The sequence below is a fragment of the Lissotriton vulgaris genome, chromosome 4_1, assembly GCF_964263255.1.
Source record: "Lissotriton vulgaris chromosome 4_1, aLisVul1.2, whole genome shotgun sequence".
NCBI classification, from domain to species: domain Eukaryota; kingdom Metazoa; phylum Chordata; class Amphibia; order Caudata; family Salamandridae; genus Lissotriton; species Lissotriton vulgaris.
The window spans coordinates 1,148,567,198-1,148,587,688 of record NC_141691.1 but is presented as its reverse complement, the minus strand read 5'-3'; positions in this window follow the sequence as shown (position 1 = coordinate 1,148,587,688).

Here is a 20,491-nt window from a genome sequence, read left to right as displayed (position 1 = left end):
ACACCTCATCTAGGGAGATGTAGCATTTCGATGCATTCCCTGGCCTACCACTAATAGAAAATCTAGAAATGCACCAAAATCTATGGGTGTATGCGTGGGAACACTGATGCTCCACCCATGGAATGCTTCCCAGCCACAGAATACAGCATGGCAGTGATTTGTGATACCTTACTTAACTTCAGATTTATCAAGCTATGCAGGGCCATGCAAGGCGGCCTTGCCTGGCTTTATAAATCTCAGTTAAGAATTGTGTTGCCATTGCGCCTCCTTGCTTGGCACAAGGGTGACACAAACACTTGATAATTCTGGCCCTCTGTTTGTAAGTAACAAAAAAATTGGGAGTTCACTGGTGTTTATGAATAGCCTTGTTACAAACTAGATAGTCTCCATATGAATGTCATAGAAACATATCTGAATTGGGCTAATGATATGTGTCAGAATTGTACCAGTGAGCACCAGCAAAATATGTCACCTTAGATAAAAAGAACCAAACTGCAAAACGTAGGACAGAGCTGGGAAAGGCCCTTTGTATTATGGAACCTAGGAACAGATGTACTAAGATGAGACTGTAATCTATTCGTATTTTTCCTCACCAACTGATTTGCAGGTGGGATGGACAAAATCACATAATATTTCTTACACTTTTTCTTGCTGAAATTTAATGAAATTCCATGGATTACATTTTCATAGTTAAATGTGGTGTACCGTTATCTTGCTTGACTCTCATCCTGAGCTGGCATCTTGTACTAAAAAGTCTGGTGTGATACCGGCAGTAAATTGCTAGAATAGGTCTTGTGGCAAAACATTTTCTATGGGATCCAATCTACTGCTGGTATCTTCTTTTGAGCCGTTTTTCAGTCGTTGTGTGATCTGGGTAAAAAAAAATCTAGAATCTTGAGAAATTTTAAAGATTTTGCATAAAGTGAAATTTAGGAATTTTGCAAACTTCTTTATCTTAGCTAAAACTTGCTGCAGCATTTTTGAAACCTTATTATGAGCTGAAAACAATGTATTTACTATTCAGTTGCAGTCCAAAATCTAAATTCACATGGTGCTTGAACAACTCCAAGCTCATTCATATGTATGTAGCATTGACTTATGAATAGCTGCAGGGATGGAGGCCTGTGCAGCACACCTACATTTCTGTATTTCCATTCAATGGCTGAAGGTATTTATTGTGACAGCAATCACAGTCCCATACAGGGACAGCAGCTACTTTAAAAAATAAGTGTTGGCATCAGTGAATGACATTCGGAGGATCATGAACTAAGAGCAACCGAATTTTGGCTCCACCCTTTTTGTCACAAATATGACAGGTAGACATTTATGTAGTACTATATATATATTTGTGTGTTGTAATATCATCAACATAAAGTGGTGCACCTTATCGAAATACTGAAGATGCATTCACTGCATAAAACACATTTACATGAGTGTGCATACTAATGTTTTCTTATAGAAATACCTAATTGCAGTTTGCACATATATCTGCATTTATGAAGTTTGAGTTATTTTGTTGAAGTGTTATGTGCCTGGGTTAGTCCAAAGTAACAGAGCTACACATTTTTCTTACATTGTCCTAATTTTGAACAATATCATTTCTGCTGTGACTTTTGCTCATCTTTGCATGCTCAACAATGTTGGATTAATTTCTCCGAAACTGCTTTGTTTATACATCTAGCTTTGAGTAACATTATCATGAACCCTAGAACTCCATTTACCAGGCCTCTTGGTGCACTATGTACACTATGTAACATCGCTAATCTATGTGTAAATCACTAGGATGCTTTCTATTATAAATAATGAGCATTTAAAAAGATTAGCAGAGGATGCATTTCCTGCTGAGACTGAAGGTCCCTGCATGCTGAGATTTCATCATGCAGCGGTCTGACATATCCGGGAGGGGGGGTCCAGTACGTAAGTAAGACAGGATCCTACTTTCTCCCCCACCAGGTAATAGGGGTGGATCGTCCCTTGGGGGGATTTTTAGCTTCACAACTACACTCATGCTAGGTAAATGTAGAGTAGGGTTTGCATAGTAGGAGTATGCCCGATTCCTGCCTTGTTTGTGTGCCTGCATATATACACTGTTTTAGCGTCATTGTAGAACTATATCTACTACTTACACTTTTGGTGCTTACAATCACTTTCATCTGCTTCTGTCTAATGATTATCACATCACATGTATTCTATACAAAAATACCATTGGTTCAACAGGTGGAGATGTTACCTCTCTGGTCAAGGCTCATGAAGCATTCAGAACAGATGTATTTTATTCTTGGATAAAGTTCCTGGCTGTGGATGCACGCACACAATTGTTTCAGATTTACATTGAAGATGAAACACCAGATGAATACTTTCGATATGTAGACATAGAAATTCTGTTAATTTACCAAGAACACATGAATTGGTTTAAAGGTGCACTTCCACATACTGTAGCAAATGTGCGACTCAGTCCGCTCACTAAAGAAGAAGCGACTTGGCCGCTCTAAGCACCTTATACACTGCATCCTAATATTGCTTATTTGGATGCAGCAGAATTTGCAAAGCTATACAAAGATCTAGTATAGATTTACAGAAATCTTACCCAGTTCATAATGCAAACACTCTCAATTAACCCTGCACGGACTGCTCAGGCTGCACAACCTTAAACGGCTACCATGGGTATCAGCCCACAAACACTGAATGCCATAATAGGAAATATTCCCATCAGGCAGGAGCAAATTCCTTTCTGGATAGCACAGAAACAAGCCAGATTGAAGCAGTTTTACCCCAAACTGGCCCAGAGGAAAAACACATAATAATGACAATTTTCATGCTGATGGGGATGGCTCCCTGGGTGAAAGATTTTGACACTTGGGGTACAGTATTCAGTGCACTTTACACCAGAACTCATGGTACTCCTTCAAAAGCAGTTTTACTTGAAGTGCTGAAACAAGTACAGAATGAGAACGGTGCAGCACCTGCCCTGCACTTGGAACACTTTGCTAGGAGAGTTAAAAGCACTATCATTTTTTGATTATTAGAAGGCAGCATTGGCAAGTTTAATGTGGGTATTATATCTCCTCATAACCACTTGAAAAGTTGATTTACCTAACTCATTGTATTCTTCTCTACTTCCTCTCACATCTTTTGCATTCTTTCCTCAGAACCAGAAGGTGAGGGTGTGCCATGAAGCAGATTTGTCATTGGTACATCAATTATGTGTCTTTGCAGGGATAACTTTGTCCTGAGAGTGTTTAACCCATTGGGTGGCCTTTTCATTTGCTAATAAAGGGTTGTTGCCCAAATCATGTATCAAAGCGCTAAGGGCAGATTTCCATTTGTCACTATTCAATTTCATCAGGCTGAGATCTCTTTGAGCCACTGGCCTAGGTGGTGGAATGGAGCGCGGAGTGCTCAGCACCATGGGAATCATAAAATGGTCTGACCACACAACAGGTAGTAGGTCCAGAATATTCAAGTGTGGGTCATTACTGAAGATAGGGTTTGTTTGTTTGTTTGAAAAGTTTTATATAGCACTGGTTAGACCCTGGGGTATCAGAGCGCTTTACATGAGTATCAGACAATAGTTGAAGGTTACATCGTTACAAAGTTTAAACAGTTTTAGAGCATAGCTACATAGTTACATGTTGGGTCGAGACAAACAATAAGGACATATACGTAAGGGAAAAAGCAGGCAAGAGGAGAGAGGGTAGGAGCAGGGGAAGTAGACAGAATGAAGGAGGGAAAGAGGAGGGGGAGGGTGAGAGACATAGCATGAAAGAGAAGGGTTAGGGTGACGGGGGCACAAACCGGTAGACAAGTAATAGCTGCGTCCAAAGTCCAGTAGCTGTGATCCCAGGGGAAGTGGTATCATTCCCCCATCCCTATTACGAGAGGCTCCCTTTATGCAGTGAACTCTCTCAGAGGGGTTTCTGAGACTCCAAGGCCAATGTACTGGATCCTTCCCCAAAGAGAGGAGAGGTAGTGCTTTGGCAAGGGGTGCCATACCATACCTCAACTGAGAGTGGCTCCCTTAGCGCTGTGGACTCTCTCAGAGGGATCACAGAGACTCCAGAGTATAAATATTGGATCTTTCCCCAACAAGGGGAGGAGTGCTTAGTCATAGGGCACAAGGGAAAGGGGGCTAGGGGCATAGCAGGCAAGGGGAGAGAATCAGGGGAGAGGGGATAGGACCAAAGGAAGTAGACAAAGAAAGAAAGAGGGAAGCGGTGGGGGAGGGAGAGATAGAGAGCATGAAGGAGGAGGGGGAGGGTGAAGGGGACATAAACCGGTAGACAAGTAAAGGCTGTGTCCAAGGTCCGGTAAGCTGTGGTCCCGGGGGAAGTGATATCATTCCCACATCTACGCTGCGTGAGGCTCCCTTTACGCAGTTGACTCTCTCAGAGGGGTGTCTGAGACTCCAAGGCCTACCTACTGGATCCTTTCCCAACAAGGGGAGAGGGAGTGCTTTGGCATGGGGCGCCATACCATACCTCAACTATGCGTGGCTCCCTTGACACTGTAGACTCTCTCAGAGGGGTCACTGAGACTCCAGAGTATGAGTATTGGATCTTTCCCCAACAAGGGTAGAAGCAGTTTTTAGTCAAAGGGCAACAAGGGACAGGGGGCAAGGAGGCTGGTCGAGACTAGCAGGTCAACAGAGAGGGAACAAACGGCAAAAGAAAAAAGTCACATTAATTACAGAAAGAAAACACATTCAATATCAGGGTAAATTAGCGATCCAGAAAAAGACAGGATCCACAAAAGGAAGGGGTTAGGGAGAACAAAGGGAGGGAGTCAGCGAGTTGAAGAGTCCCACAAGGAAAAAATACAGATAGCAGAAAAGGAAATGTATAGGTTGTAGAAGCACTCAGGGGGAGATGCAAATGGGAAAGCTCAGAATCACAAAATAGTGATATTAAGTACAAAGAACTACTACATTTACTAGTGGTTAGAGTTGTATCTATGCAAATAGTAAATTCACTCAGGATTCCATTTACACAACGAGTAGGCTAAAACGATTGTATATTACTTATCTACAGAGTGAACAGAGAAATAAGACATCCAAGGGGGTAGAGAGAGGGAGGGGGGAGATGAGATAGGTGAGAGTAAAAAGAGGGGGGCTGTGGGGGAGAAAGAGATAAGGCAGTCCAGCTGAAAAGCAATGTCTGAGGGTCAGCAGGATGAAGTCCAACGGACCGAGGGAGAGCACAAGAAACAACAAAATGGTGGCTCGTTATCGTGGGTATCGAAGGACAGCCATGATAGGAAAATCGGACGAGCATTGAAGTTCTTCCCATGTAGAGCATGTTGAGTCTTCCCAATGTCCGGCTGGGTAGGTGACAGCTGAAGTGGAAGTAAACAGCTCATCTCCTCTATAGCTAACAAAGTAGCTCCACCGGGCATCGGACAAAAAAAAAAAGTTATGTCTCTATGGTCATTGGCAAGATTCACAGGTTCCATGTCCTGATGGGTGAGGGGTGGGGGAAATGAGCGCGGTCTGGTTGGTGTCCAATATGGGAGCTGTCGTTCTCATACAATCCTGGAGTTTACAACTTTAGCAGGTAAGGAGTTTTGGCTGGGTGTTTCGTGAAATCCCATATAGGAAGTAGCCATTGCCCACTCTGCGTGATGGAGCAAACTAAGCAAGCCACTGTGTGGGATACATGAGGAAGAACCCTCTCCAAGATGGATGCCACCAGCTGGGAATGGAGCAGTCCCATTTCTCATTCTATGGCATGCCCGACTTAGTGCTCAAGGAAGGGGGACCCTTCATCAACCTCCGAGGGAGGGGGCCAAAATTGATGACAGCCTCACAAAACCGCTAATAGAAGTGCACAAAATGAGCGCCCATCTTGTAGTCAACAGGTTGGTATGGTAACCACAGTGGCTGCACAAGTTCTGTGCTCCAGGGATATCGTACAGGCTTGCAGTGGGCTCTCACGCCTTCCGCCCCTTTCAATGCCTCTGTCAAGTTCACCCTATACTGGTAGTGTGAAGGGACAGCTCTGGGGTGTTATCTTCCAAACCTCCCTTTAACTAGTGCCTCTGTCCCACCAGGGGTGTTCCCTCAGCTCACCTTTCACTCACTGGTCTCCCAGGAGCCTCCTCTCATTTCAGCGTGGGTGATCAGGTTTCCTTCCCCCAGTGGTTCTTGCAGGCGTCACCCTGCCACAACTCCCTGGAGGCCCGGAGCTCCCGCAGCTCTGCTGTCGCTCCTCTCCTGTGGTCCTCCCTGCCAGCGCTTTATGTGGTGCCTGCAGCTCAGTCCCTGCCACCCTGTTCAGGCGGAACGTTACCCCTACTGCAATCAGGCACTGCTCTCTTTGCGGCCTTGCTGGCTTGCCGCTCGCACTGAATCAGGGCTCTCAGCTGTCTCTATCCCCTTTCCACAGTGCCTCTCCACTAGGGCTGTTCCCCAGCAGGGTATCACCACTGCAGGCCTCCCAGCTCTTACCGCTCGCAGCGGCCACTGGGAAACCCTGGAGCCCCCTTGGTCAACAACACGCAGGAGCTCAGTTGCACGGGCATCCCCTGTTGCCTACCTTCTCCTCCACTGCTGTGCTGCCATCTTGATCACCCGATGAAGTGCGCTGATGCCATCGACGTTGGTGCTGTTGAGTAGGTTGCTCCCGCCTTTTCCCTGTAGCATGGCCTCGACCTCTTCCATATTGCCTCCTGCGCAAGCCGTCTGGAATTTGGCGGCCCCATCGAAGCGAACAGCCTGCGTCTGTCCGCGGGGCTCAGCCGCCTCCTGGTTATTGCAAGAGGCAGTCCAGTGCCGCAGCTGCTCCCTCCGCCGCTCCTTGGCTTGCACCACCGCCCCATCTGCCATCTTGTGCCTGGCACAGCCTCGGGTTGCTCAAATGCCCTTTTTCATGTTTTGGGGAAGACACTTTTGTGGTATTAAATTACAGAGAGATCATGTAGTATCCCTGAGGAGTGGGAACATTTGGGTTCTTCCAGGTGAGCATTAAAATTGCCCAGTACAGTGAAATTAGGTTTGTTAGTTGCCCAACAGGCAATGGCTTCAGTCACAAAGACCACAGGGTCAATATAAGAGCACACCTGAGAAGGTGAGAGTTGGAGTCAAGGTAATGGCAAATGCCATGCTTTTTGGGTCAGGATGCTGAAGTGGTTCTAGGGTGGGCTATCTGGTCTGTATAGATGAAGAAGGTTTCTGCCATTTTTAAAAGTGGCAGAATGGAGGGTTCTGGGTAGCAAAGTAGACCTACAACCCCAGATGTGGTTTCCTCAGGGGCAGAGTAGCAGCTTGGGTAATAGCCTATTGGCCACTTGCACCCACGCCCCTAATAGCCCATAATCTAGGATTTAAGGGCTAATGTGACATCGGAAATTCAGTTCTCATCTGACTTGCAACAAAGGACATAAGAAGAGACCTTAATCTGTGACAACAGGAGCGGCACAAACCAAAGATGTGAAACTCTGCACCTTTGACAACCTTCCTGGAACTGCATGAGAGCGATTCAACCTGAACCAAAGCTTGGTTCCCCCAGACAGTGGGGTCCTTTTGAGAGCCAACGGCATCACCAGACTCCCTTGCAGTAGTGGCACTAGTACCCTGTATGCCACAGTTAAAAACAATGTAAGAGAACAAAAGAATCGCTGGCCATTGGGCCCTTCAAGGGGTCACCCAGAAGTAGATGGCCCAGTGCATTGTGGGAAAAAAGTTCTGACCTCCACAAACTTTCAGGTGGGTACCTTGTTCCTCAAGACATCTGGATGCAGAAATAGCTTTCTGCTGTGCTGACTATTGCCAAGGGTTGTTAGTTGTAAGTCCAGCAACCACCACTTTACTCAATACTGCACCTCTAAGAACTCTGCAAAACCTTCATCTGACATTGGCAGTGGCTTCGTTGTCAATCTTTTGGCCCTGTGTTTCCTTCCAGCACTTTGATAGCACTTAAAACAGCTCTACTGTGCTACTGCTTCTGCACCAAGGGCTACCAGGACAACTCTCCACCCGGACTTCTCTAGCCAGGTAAAATTGAACTGACTGTTGTGGTTTGGTCCTAGGACCCACATTACCTTTAGACTGATTGTCACTGTCACTTTTTCCCATTGACCACAAAGCAAATGTTTTGCTGTAATTAATTCCTGTGATGTATGTTTTCTTCTAAAACCCATAACCCCGGCTATATGTATCTCATTTTGTAGTTTTGGTGTCTACATTTATTTGAAAATCATTTCTTTTATAAGTTTGTGTCAATTATTTATTGTTCATGTTAGTGTGCTGAATTGCTTAACACATGTTCATCTACTAAAGCCTTATGGCTCTTTGCCACTCTACCAGGACTAAGCTATGGATTTATTATTGTAAATCCAAGGACCATCTTTGGGGTAGTGTGAGAGTTTTGCATGGTGAGGTCTAACCAACATCACCACATAATACTCCACCTTCCTACAATAACTATAACTTGTGAATTTCTGTTGCTTTTAGAGCCTGAAATATTGCGTTGTTACAGAACATTTCACCTAACTATAATGCTATTTTAACCTTGTTTTTTCAATAAATTTCTAGGTTTTTTAACGTAAAGTAATATTTTATTACCTATGTAATTCCAACCCCCTGCCCTGCATGGTCTTTGGATGTGCACATCTGGAGTTTTCTGCAGGGCCTGGCTTGAAACCCCCCCACATGCTCCAAACCCCCAGATGCATGTGGCCTTCAGCAGTGCAAGGTGGGGGGTTGGCCACAAGGCCTGCCCTGCAGCCAAGCCCTGTGGCCAGCCACTCAAAGCAGCAGGTGCCATTATGCCGCAATCTAACAACTGATCCAACTCTACACCACTGATGGTACTGGACTACGTATTCCTCCATAAAATTGAACTCACCACGCCCACAGGGTTCCCCGTGGTCAGGTTACCCTCAAGGAACGCCTTTCTTAATCGCGTAGGAAACGCTCATCCTCATCTATGCATTAAAGTCACCCTAAATAGGTCCTACAATTGCTTCCTGTGATCATTGTATCACTTGGCTACATTTCCTATCTGACAGCACTGCTTCATACCCACCGGCCTGACATGAGTAATTACAGGCAATGGTTTTCAGGCATCATATCTATAATGTCCTGATGATGATCCTATATCTCTTTGTAAAGGATCGAAACGCCGTTGACAAGTTGTCAACCTTCAACACAGTGATTTTTATGGTATATTTTGTGTAAAGGTGACCTTTCTGTAAATGCTGTTTGTTTTATTGTGATTACCCGTTACAGACAACTACAAGCTCCTTGTACCTTTTCTGTTTTCCTTTGTTATGTGAGTTCATGGATACAGGCTTGTGTACCACTATAATTAATTCACATGTTTCGCTTATTTCATTTGCGTATTAAAATGCCCTTATCGGTCTGGATAACGGCTAAAATATAGTAACGCTTGAGGCTATATTGATTTCTTTTCTACTCTTTGCTTACTGGGGGACCACTGTCTCTCAAAATAAGTTAGCTCCCAAGGTCGCTGACCTTTCAAAAATTGAGTTCCCTTGTACTTTACAATATGACCACTCAAAGGCAGCCAACACTTCACTGCGGAAGGCCTTTGGTCATTAACAGCATTGAGTTGGCCACAGGAATTTGGCTGCTGCTAGGTCTTGCGGCTAATCCACTACATGAAGCCAACTCGGCAAAAGCAGCCAAACACATAGGGACAGATTTACAAGCCCCTTGCGACACTTTTACGCCGCTGTTGCGTCACTTTTGTGACGCAGCGGCGGCGTAAACAATGCGCCACGTTGCGACGTATTTACAATGTGACGCATCTAGGCAGATGCGCCACGTTGTAAAGCCCTGCGCCACATGAAACCTGCGTCAGGATTCATTTAGGCATTTTGTCGCAGGGTGGGCGTTCCCTCGCAGGAAAGCCCTGTAAAACTGACGCAGTGAAATCTACAAGATTTCACTGGGTCAGTTTTACGACGCTGCTGCGTCAAATCCTTACGCCTGCTTGAAGCAGGCGTAAGGAGTGACGCACCACGTTCAGTATGGGTGGACCCTGTGCATTGCAGGAGTTGCGTCGCGCCTGCAAAGCGACTCCAGCAATGCACCGCCCATACGCCACAAGATGCGTCACGCATCTTCCCTTACTTGCACCATGGCGCGCCGCATTGTAAATGCGGCGCATCTGTGGTGGCGGAAGGAGGGGATTGCATGACGCATCTGTTCTGGTGCATCCCTGCTGATTTGCAGAGATGTGCCAGAACATGTAAATATGCCCCATGGTACACAGGGCCTTTGGCTGGGCTTGACAGGGGGTAGGCCACAGGGTTTAGCCTATGACCAGGCCCTATGACCCCACACTGCGCACAACCTTCAGCTATCCACAACAGGGGTTGAGCCTTTGACTTTTGGGCCCTAGGGACCCCATTCCTTGGGGCCAAATATAAATAAGCAGGGGAGGGGCATGCACCCTCACTCCCTGAACCTTCTTGGGCCACAGGGACCTTATGCCATGGGGCCAAATATAATGAAAAAGAGGAGTGAGCCATCCATGCAGTGTGGAGTGGAGTGGCATACAGCGGAATTGCATATATGGAAGTAGGGTAGAGTTGACTTACATGCATTGGACTAGTGTAGATTACAGTGTCATAGAATGGAGTGGCACACAGTGGCATGGCATACTCCCAAATAAATATCACACAATCCCAAAGGTGGCGATCAAAAAGCAGCGAATCGTGCCTTCCCCAAGTCTTGCTGCCTCAATGGTGGGGTGCCTTTTTGATAGAAAATCTTGCATAAAAGTCTTGCTGAAGTCATGGAGCATGAAGACTGGAAACTGGTCCAAAAATATTCAGAACTTTTGCATTTAAAAATATTGCAACCGTCCTCTTACAGTTTGTGCATGCAAAATCCAATGTATAACAAACTAATTCTCAGAATTTAACTGTACTGGCATAAGATGGCAAGTAAAACATTTTTTTGCAGGGTTTTAATACAATAAAACCTGGGTAGATTTTCTTAGACTGGCGCAGTTTCAATCCTACAGTAACAGGATTAACAATCCTTGTATTAGAGATGTCTGAACACATTAAAACACCATTTTAGAAGATTTGTTCACATGCAACATTTTTATAAGCAGCCACACATTCTCATCTACAAAATACTAAGATGCACTACCTGTAGATGTGGATGATCGTACATATAACAGAAGGGGGACACTTCAGTAAAGGAATGCTATATTTTACTGTATGTCAACTCTACTGACCACAATATCTAGCTCCATTTATTGTGTTCATTGTTTGCTGTCTCAGATATTGTTAAATACACTGGTGTCAACCATGGGCTACATAGAAATAACGCACAACCATGTTTGTGGAATCTGGACATTATAATGTTTCTGTCGCTCAATGCCAGATGTCTCCCAAACTGATTAGCTTTCCAGGTTCTTGTACTGAGTATTTGTCTAATTGTTTGCTTTTTTTTTTTTTTAAACATTGGAATTCCCTCCAGTCTCCCACATGCAGAAACATTTCCCCCAATGCTTGACCTCAAACTTTGTTATTCTGTGTCTCCTGAGGGTCAAGTTAATAGACATTTATGGATTTTCAGTAGGGTCAGGGTGCCAACTAGGTGCAGTGCATTTGCAACGTTTTTCGAATGCAGCTGAAAGAGATATTCCGGTTAGGCTATCTTTCTTTCGGGTGCAGGTATCTTGCCTGGGCTGTGTGTAAAATCTAACATAACCATATATATTCAGCATTTATGACTGACAACGTTTCTATTGCTGGTCACCAAACTCCTCTCACCATGAATGACTGGTTGGGACAATGCACTGAGCAAGACAACTGGCAATTTTCAAAATTTTCAACAAATTATGGTTGTTGTCTTTATTCTCCCCCACACAGAAACATATCTTTGCCAAGCCTTCAACCAAATCTGTGTTCCCTAGGTCATATGAGAATGGCATTTTCAGACATATGTTTTAGCAAGGACCCACACATTTGGGATAGGGAATGTTTTTGATAGAGGAGATTACATGGGGATGTCTGGAATATATGGGCCCTAGGTCAGCCGGCAACTAAATACACATGCTAACCTCAAACATTCGTGAAAACTAGAAACATAGGGTAATACAGTGGGATACGGTTTGTATAATTCCCAGCACAATGTATTTTTCAGAATCCCTGAAAACGTAAAATTATGGGTAACAAGTTTAGGATGAACCTTTATTTTCGAATGATGAAGGAAAACTTTCCCCAAGCCATTCTGGGAACCAAAGAGGAATTATGGGAAAAAGATAACGGAAAATGACCCCTAACCATGATTGCAGGCAACTCACTGTAAGGTCCCTCCAAGTTTCAGGTAAGCAGAGGGGGGCTAAGGCAATATTGTGGAAGAAACTGCAGTTCCAAGAGTGGAACCGAAGTGTTTAAAATCAATATTGGTCACATTAGCAGGGGTTGCTGCATACACTGGTGAAAATTGCAAAAAACACAGTTGATGGACAGAATGCAGACCAATGTCTTACATTCACCCCAGTACAAGACCTGGGCCTAAATCCATCGTTTTTTTTGTACTCCACATCACCCTAGGTCAGACAATGGCTATATGCAAATCAGCCTTGACCTTGTGCCTCATGGAAACAATCCAGCCCGAACTACCAAGCCATGTCTTTCCTAGACCGGAATCAAGCATCCAAGGACCGGTTTCTGGCTATCAGCCTTCTTCAGCCTGGATAGCTTGATTCCAGTGATGTGGAGAGCCTGGAACTCACGTCTGAGCATACCCAGACCACTCGGGGTGAAAATTGCAAAAAACACAGTTGATGGACATAATGCAGAACAATGTCTTACATTCACCCCAGTACAAAGTTCTGAGCCTAAATCCATCGTTTTTTTGCACTCCACACCACCCTAGGTCAGACAATGGCCATATGCAAATCAGCCTTGACCCTGTGCCTCATGGGAACAGTCCAGCCCGAACTACCAAGCCATATCTTTCCTAGACCGGAATCAAGCATCCAAGGACCGGTTTCTGGCTATCAGCCTTCTTCAGCCTGGATAGCTTGACTCCAGTGATGTGGACACTGGTGACATGCTCCAAAAGGAAAGAGAGGTGCTGCAAGATGCACCTTTGCATCCAGAAAAGAAACAGCATGCCACCTCACTAATCCTTGGTTTGCCCGTTTTTGAGAAATAGGAGCAGCGGACTGGGTGACTACCCTCAGCGGTAGACCAGGAGGCGCTGCAGGCAGTGACACTGATCCACGGTGTAACAAAATCACAAATTCTTGCATTTTCTGTAACAGAAAACTCCAGAACTGCAGGTAAATTGCAAAACTCAAACCGTCTAGTTTTTGCACACATCTCCCAATGCAAACAGTACAACTGGAGGAAGATTAATTTACCCAAGTTTTACATTTGTGAAAATCTTCACAGATTTGACCTGTGCCTGTCAGTTACAGAAACCCCACTAACACATGGGTGGCATTGTTTTTATTGGTAGGCAGAACACTGTGTGGTGGGTACTTTTCTGTTACACATTATTTAACCTACTGTCACAGAAACGTGATAACATTCTGTTTCTTAACCAATGTTCAATATGTGCAAGAATTTCTGGGTAGGGAACATTATAGCATGAATGTGTAGCACAGACGCCACGAGTGACAAAGAAAGTTATAATTGAAGAATCAAGGTGACTGCCATCTTCATAGACACTGTGGAGTTTGTGTCCTGTTGGGAATCACAGCTCACTGCTGATAATGTCCTCCTGGACAGCTGGCAGGCTATTTGTGTGGGACCTGGCCCTTTTTACAAGGTTATTCCCAAACTTCTTGCCTTCCTCACCTATTTTCAGGACCTTATTTTGTTGGCTTTAGGACTCTGGGAACTTTACCATTGCTAATTAGTGCTAAAGTGCATGCACACTCTCCCCTAAACAAAGTATGCTTGGTTTAGATCTGTTTGGCATGTTTGATTTACTTGTAAGACCCTTGTAAAGTGGTATACCATATACCCAGGGCCTGTAAATTAAATGCTGCTAGTGGGCCTGCAGCACTGCTTTTGCCACACACAAACCTAGCCTTTCAGAATTATTTCAGGGCTGCCAGAGGAAGGCCTGCATGTGCAGTTTACTGACACTTTGGTTTGGCATTTAAAACTATTTGCCAAGTCTTAAACTTCCCTTGTATCACACATAGGTCACTCCTAGGTAGCCCTATGGGCAGGGTGCTGTGTAAGTAAAATTGTAGTGGTTTATGTATGTTTATGATCATTTTGTGTTTCTTTGTATGTATAAGAGAGGGAGTCTGGCAGTCTGTATTTCATTGTGTGCTAGTGTAAGAGCCCTCTGCGTTTCTGTGCGTGGAGGTGAGAGGGAATGTTAGGGGTAGTGTGTGTTGTTGTGGTAATAAGAATGTGTTTGTGGTTTGTCTGTGTGTGAGTAATTCGGCCTGTGAGTTTCTGCCTGGTGCTCTGTTTGTGTGTATTGTTAATGTGTATTTCAAGAGGTGGTCGGATGAAGTTCAGTTTGTCCAGGGGTAGATGTTTGTAGATATGGAGTTGGTATACTTTTCTTTGTGGCCAGTGTGTCTGTGAGGAGTTGTTGCCATGTTTTTTAGGTGACTTGGTCTGTGATTCATTTTGTGCCAATGTGCAGGACTGACATCAGGGCATTTCATCACTTTCAACCCAAAGGCGCCCAGTTCCCTTGAGACCCTGCTCGGTGCTGAAAGGAGCTTAGAGATTGCCCGCAGTTCTAGCTGCAGGCAGACTGTCACAATTCAGATCATGCTGTCTGCCCTACATTTAGCTTCATTCGGGTCTTTGGGTGGTGGTAAGTTTGTGCCTGTGTGTGATGGAGAGACTGTGTGAACATGAACGACTCGAGTTTCGGCTTGTGTCCTGCAGGAACGATGCTCGGCTTTACTGGAGACGTTCTAGGCAGAAAGTACATTACCATACCTGCCAACTCACACTGTGAGGAAAACGAGTTGAAAACCACTGTAACTAGTTGTTTTCCAGCTTGTTTGTCCACGTTTCGAACTGCCGACGTCCATTAAGGGGTGTGAAAACAACCGAGGACTCGGGCATCAGCCTCAGCAAGCTTTTTTTTGGGAGGGCGGGTTGAGAGCGGGGGTTCAAACGAGGTTCATTCCGCCCAACCCCTCCTCACACTGTAACATTGTTCAGTATCAGGGGACCAGCGCTGCGAGCGCCTGCCTGCTTCCAAGCTGCAGCGAGTTCCAGGGATCTAGGAAGGTTTTTCTAGACGAGAGGACAGCAAATGGGGAGATTTGTTGTATCTTGACACAGAGGTATTTGCCTACCCAGCATGCCCTACATTTACGCAGCGATCAGAGTGCTGCAGAGGAACCAGTCATTCGACATCAAGACTCCATACTAAATTAGATCATTCCTGCATTTGGATGTAGAACCACTGCACATGATGCTGAGGAGATTTTCAACTGGTCTTTTTCCTATGTACTGACCTTTACCATTCTAAGTCTGACCTCAGGCAGGCACACATCACCTTCCGATTTCGCGGGCACTTTTGTAAAAAACAGCGTATTTTTACAAAAGTGCCAATTTCGTGGCAAACCGCGAAAACGCGAAATCCTGGAGGGTCTGTATCATATACTTTTAAGTGGTAATTCCTGATCAGAAATGAGTAGCTTTGTCGTGTTTGGTATGTTTAGGATGGTAGTGATAAATCCTACTTACTGGTGTGGTTGGAATTTATATTACTATTTTAGAAATATCGCTTTTAGAAAGTGAAATTTTCTCTGTGCCTAGGACACCTTCTGCTTTCCCAATTCACATCTAAACTGGCTGACAGCTACACTTTGTGCATACTTTCCAGACTGCCACGACACAGGAATGGCTGGGTGTGACAGGGATACATCTGCATACTGATGGTCTTCTGATGGTCTTCCTCGGCTAAGAGAGTGAGGGTGATTCACGCTTTAGAATTCTATAGACTGTGTCCTGCCCTCATACAAAGGGGTGATTTACCCTCCACAGGTGTCTGGAGACTGAGCTGGGTCTAAAGGGATCATTCTGCAGTTGAAAGGGTTCCTTTGAAGTCACTCCTTAATCAAAGACATTTCTGAGTATAAGAACAGTGGCTCTGGCACCATGTTTTTGAAGCACTTTGGGATCTGGAACTGAACCTCTGTCAGAAGGACTGCTGTACTGCTTAAAGCAAAACACACAAGATGATGGATGGAATTTTGCACAATGGCAAAACATTCACCCCCGGTAACAGATCTGGGTTTAATCCATCGTTATTTTGCTCAACAAGCACCCCAGTTCAGACATGGCCATATGCGAATCAGTCTTGACACTGTGCCTCATGGGAACAGTCCAGCCCGAACTGCCAAGCCATGTCTTCGCTGGACCGGAATCAAGCATTCTAGGACCGGTTTCTGGCTATCAGCCGTTTTCCGCCCGGATAGCTTGACTCCAGTGGCTTAGTGAGCACGGAATCCACGTCTGGGCATACCCTTCCCACATAGGGTGAACAGCAAAACACACAAGATGATGGACGGAATGTTGCACAGTGGCAAAACATTCACCCCCAGGCACAGATCTGGGTTTAATCCATCGTTATTTTGCTCACCAAGCCACCCCAGTTTAGACATGGCCATATGCAAATCAGTCTTGACCCTGTGCCTCATGGGAACAGTCCAGCCCGAACTGCGAAGCCATGTCTTCCCAGGACCGCAATCAAGCATCCTAGAACCGGTTTCTGGCTATCAACCGTCTTCAGCCAGAATAGCTCAACTCCAGTGGCTTAGTGAGCACGGGACCCACGTCTGGGCATACCCTTCCCACATAGGGTGAACAGCAAAACACACAAGATGATGGACGAAATGTTGCCCAATGGCAAAACATTCACCACCAGTCACAGGTCTGGGTTTAACCCATTGCTGTTTTGCTCACCAAGACACCCCAGTTCAGACATGGCCATGTGCAAATCAGTCTTGACCCTGTGCCTCAAGCATCCTAGGACCGGTTTCTGGCTATCAGACATCTTCAGCCAGTATAGCTTGACTCCAGTGGCTTAGTGAGCACGGGACCCACGTCTGGGCATACCCTTCCCACATAGGGTGAACACCAAAACACACAAGATAATGGATGGAATGTTGCACAATGGCAAAACATTCACCCCAGTCACAGATCTTGGTTTAATCCATCATTATTTTGCTCACCAAGCCACCCCAGTTCAGACATGGCCATATGCAAATCAAACTTGACCTTGTGCCTCATGGGAACAGTCCAGGCCGAACTGCTGAGCCATGTCTTCCCTGGACCAGAATCAAGCATCCTCGACCAGTTTCTGGGTATTAGCTGCTTCAGCCAGGATTGACTCCTGTGGCTTAGTGAGCACGGGACCCACATCTGGGCATTTCCTTCCCACATAGGGTGAACAGCAAAATACACAAGATAATGGATGGAATGTAGCACAATGACAAAACATTCACCCCCAGTCACAGATCATCGTTTAATCCATCGTTATTTTGCTCACCAAGCCACCCCAGTTCAGACATGGCCATATGCAAATCAGTCTTGACCACGTGCCTCATGGGAACAGTCCAGCCCGAACTGCCAAGCCATGTCTTCCCTGGACCGGAATCAAGCATCCTAGGACCGGTTTCTGGCTATCAGCCGTCTTCAGCCAGTATAGCTTGACTCCAGTGGCTTAGTGAGCACGGGACCCACGTCTGGGCATACCCTTCCCACATAGGGTGAACAGCAAAATACACAAGATGATGGACGGAATGTTGGACAATGGCAAAACATTCACCCCCAGTAACAGATCTGGGTTTACTCCATTGTTATTTTGCTCACCAAACCACCCCATTTCAGACATGGCCATATGCAAATCAGTCTTGACCCTGCACCTCATGAGAACAGTCCAGCCCGAACTGCCAAGCCATGTCTTCCCTGGACCCGGACCGGGTGAATGTTTTGCCATTGTGCAACATTTCGTCCATCATCTTGTGTGTTTTGTGTTCAGCCAGAAACCGGTCCTAGGATGTTTGATTCTGATCCAGGGAAGACATGGCTTGGCAGTTTGGTCTGGACTGTTCATATGAGGCACAGGGTCGCACCTGATTTGCATATGGCCATGTCAGAACTGGGGTGGCTTGGTGAGCAAAATAATGATGGATTAAACCAAGATCTGTGACTGGGGGTGAATGTTTTGCCATTGTGTAACATTTTGTCCATCACTTGTGTGTTTTGCTGTTCACCCTATGTGGGAAGGGTATGCCCAGACGTGGGTCCCATGCTCACCATGCCACTGGAGTCAAGCGATCCTGGCTGAAGACGGCTGATAGCGAGAAACCAGTCCTATGATGCTTGATTCCGGTCCAGGGAAGACATGGCTTGGCAGTTCGGTCTGGACTGTTCCCATGAGGCACATGATCATGACTGATTTATACATGGCTTTCTCAGAACTGGGGTGGCTTGGTGAGCAAAATAACGATGGGTTAAACCCAGATCTGTGACTGGGAGTGAATATTTTGCCATTGTGCAACATTCTGTCCATCATCTTGTGTGTTTTGCAGTACTGCTTAAAGGGCTCAGCTGGACTGCTTTTCTTCTTTTTTACCTGCTGCTTGCCACCTGCTGGACTGCTTAAAGGTCTCAAGTGGACTGCTTTTTTACTTGTTGCCCTGCTGCCTGCTTTTCAATGTCCCTGGTGTAACCAGACACTACAGCGGAAGATGTGACCAGACGCTGCTGGCTCTACATTCTGCACATTGACAGAGGACTGCATTGCTACCAGCAGGAACTCCTATTAGGACGACCTGCTATGGTGCGCTAGCCTGTTGCCTGTTCGGCTGTTGGAAGGTCTACCACTTTGCCAGGGACCTGTGTGTGCTGGCATGCCTGCCTGCCTAACCCCATGTGCCCCCCAAGTGTTTTCCAAGGAGCAGGGATAGAATACCACAGATGGTGCTTTGGGCAGATTTAGAAAGTCGATTTGGGCTTGAGCTGATGTTGTAGTGGCCCAGTAAATATTGTATTGATCTGCAGACTCATCTGGCTGCCTATTGTACCTAGATGGGTGAAGGTCGCTGATCGGTCCAGGATCTGGTACCGCAGCACAGAGGAAAGCTGTTGAGTGCCGACTCCCAGGAATTCCCTCCATGACATCATCCTGAAACTAGCCACATCTCTTCCAGCAAGCCAAAGCTTGACCTGAGAGGAGGAGGCTAGTCAGGAGCACAATCGCTGTTGCAAGGACCCGTGAGGGCTGCTTGGTCTGCACTGACTCCGACAGCCCTGTGTGCCCACCGCTAGACTGTATTTTAGCACAGGGAGTTCTCTGCATGGCCGGCCCCTGTCAAGGAGTCCAGCATCCTCCCAAAGGTACTGGGGGACCCACAGAAGAGAGATCACTGTTCCAAGCTCTTTTGCAGGCAGCAGGACCTGGTAAAATGGGGCTGAATGTCAGCAGCTCACCGTCCCCGACAGCGGCACTTGTAATCCTGCAAGTGGGGTAACAGGTGTGGTATCCCCGCTAGCACCTACAGTGTGTGTGGGGCCCCTCAGGCTGCATTTTAAAGAATTTGTTCTTCACTGATTTTCTGCATTATGGACTAAGCCTCAACAGAAGTTCGCTCAAGTGCCCCCTAGAGAACTTGCCTCATTTAAGGAAGTCCTGGGATATTTGCCTGTTTATTTCTGTACTACTATGAGTAAGCCTGCAAGTGCGCCGGCGCAGTACTTTTCTTTTTAATGCCTTCATGTTAGTCAGGCCTTGATGATACCATACCCCTACTTTTATTGTGGTGTTGTTTATTTGCATTTCATGTGTGTTTTTATAATCAACTGGCATTACATGCACTGATGTAAGATGTTTTGATTCTTGCACTGTCAGGATAACTAGTATTACCTCAGTATTTGCATAATTTGCACATGTATTTTGGTCATTGTTATGTACAATATATTATATTTGTATATAACCCTTTGTGGAGTATTTTTTGTGGTGTAGTCATTGTCTTTCTGTGTGAGTGTTTTGCACATATGCTTTACACATTGCCTCTGATGATAAGACTGAATACTCTGTGTCAAGCTACCAGAGGGTGAGAACACGTTTTCTTTGGTGTGTAACTTACCTGCCCTGACTAGAGTAGTGGGTTCTGCCTGGCTTAGGGACATACCCTAGCGAACCAGAAAGCCCATTTGTAACACTTTGGGGCATATTATCAGGGGCAATATCCCAACTTTTGAGGCAATATTTTAATCGCCCTATAAACAAGCCTGCGCTAACTGGCGTTAGCACAGGATTATAGGCGTTAGCTGTTGTTTTTTCCACTTTGCAAGTCAGCGATACAAAGTAGATGTTCCTGACGAACACGTTATGGAAACAGTCGCAGACACAACTTCGCCCTATTTTCAATGCTTCCCAAGAACAGTGAAACGATTAAAAAAGTCACGCTAATCACGGTTATCGCTGGTAATTAAAGTCAGCAAAAATCCTGACTTTCCTATCTGTATCATGGGAGGTGGATTGTATGGCTAAGTCCACATCTCC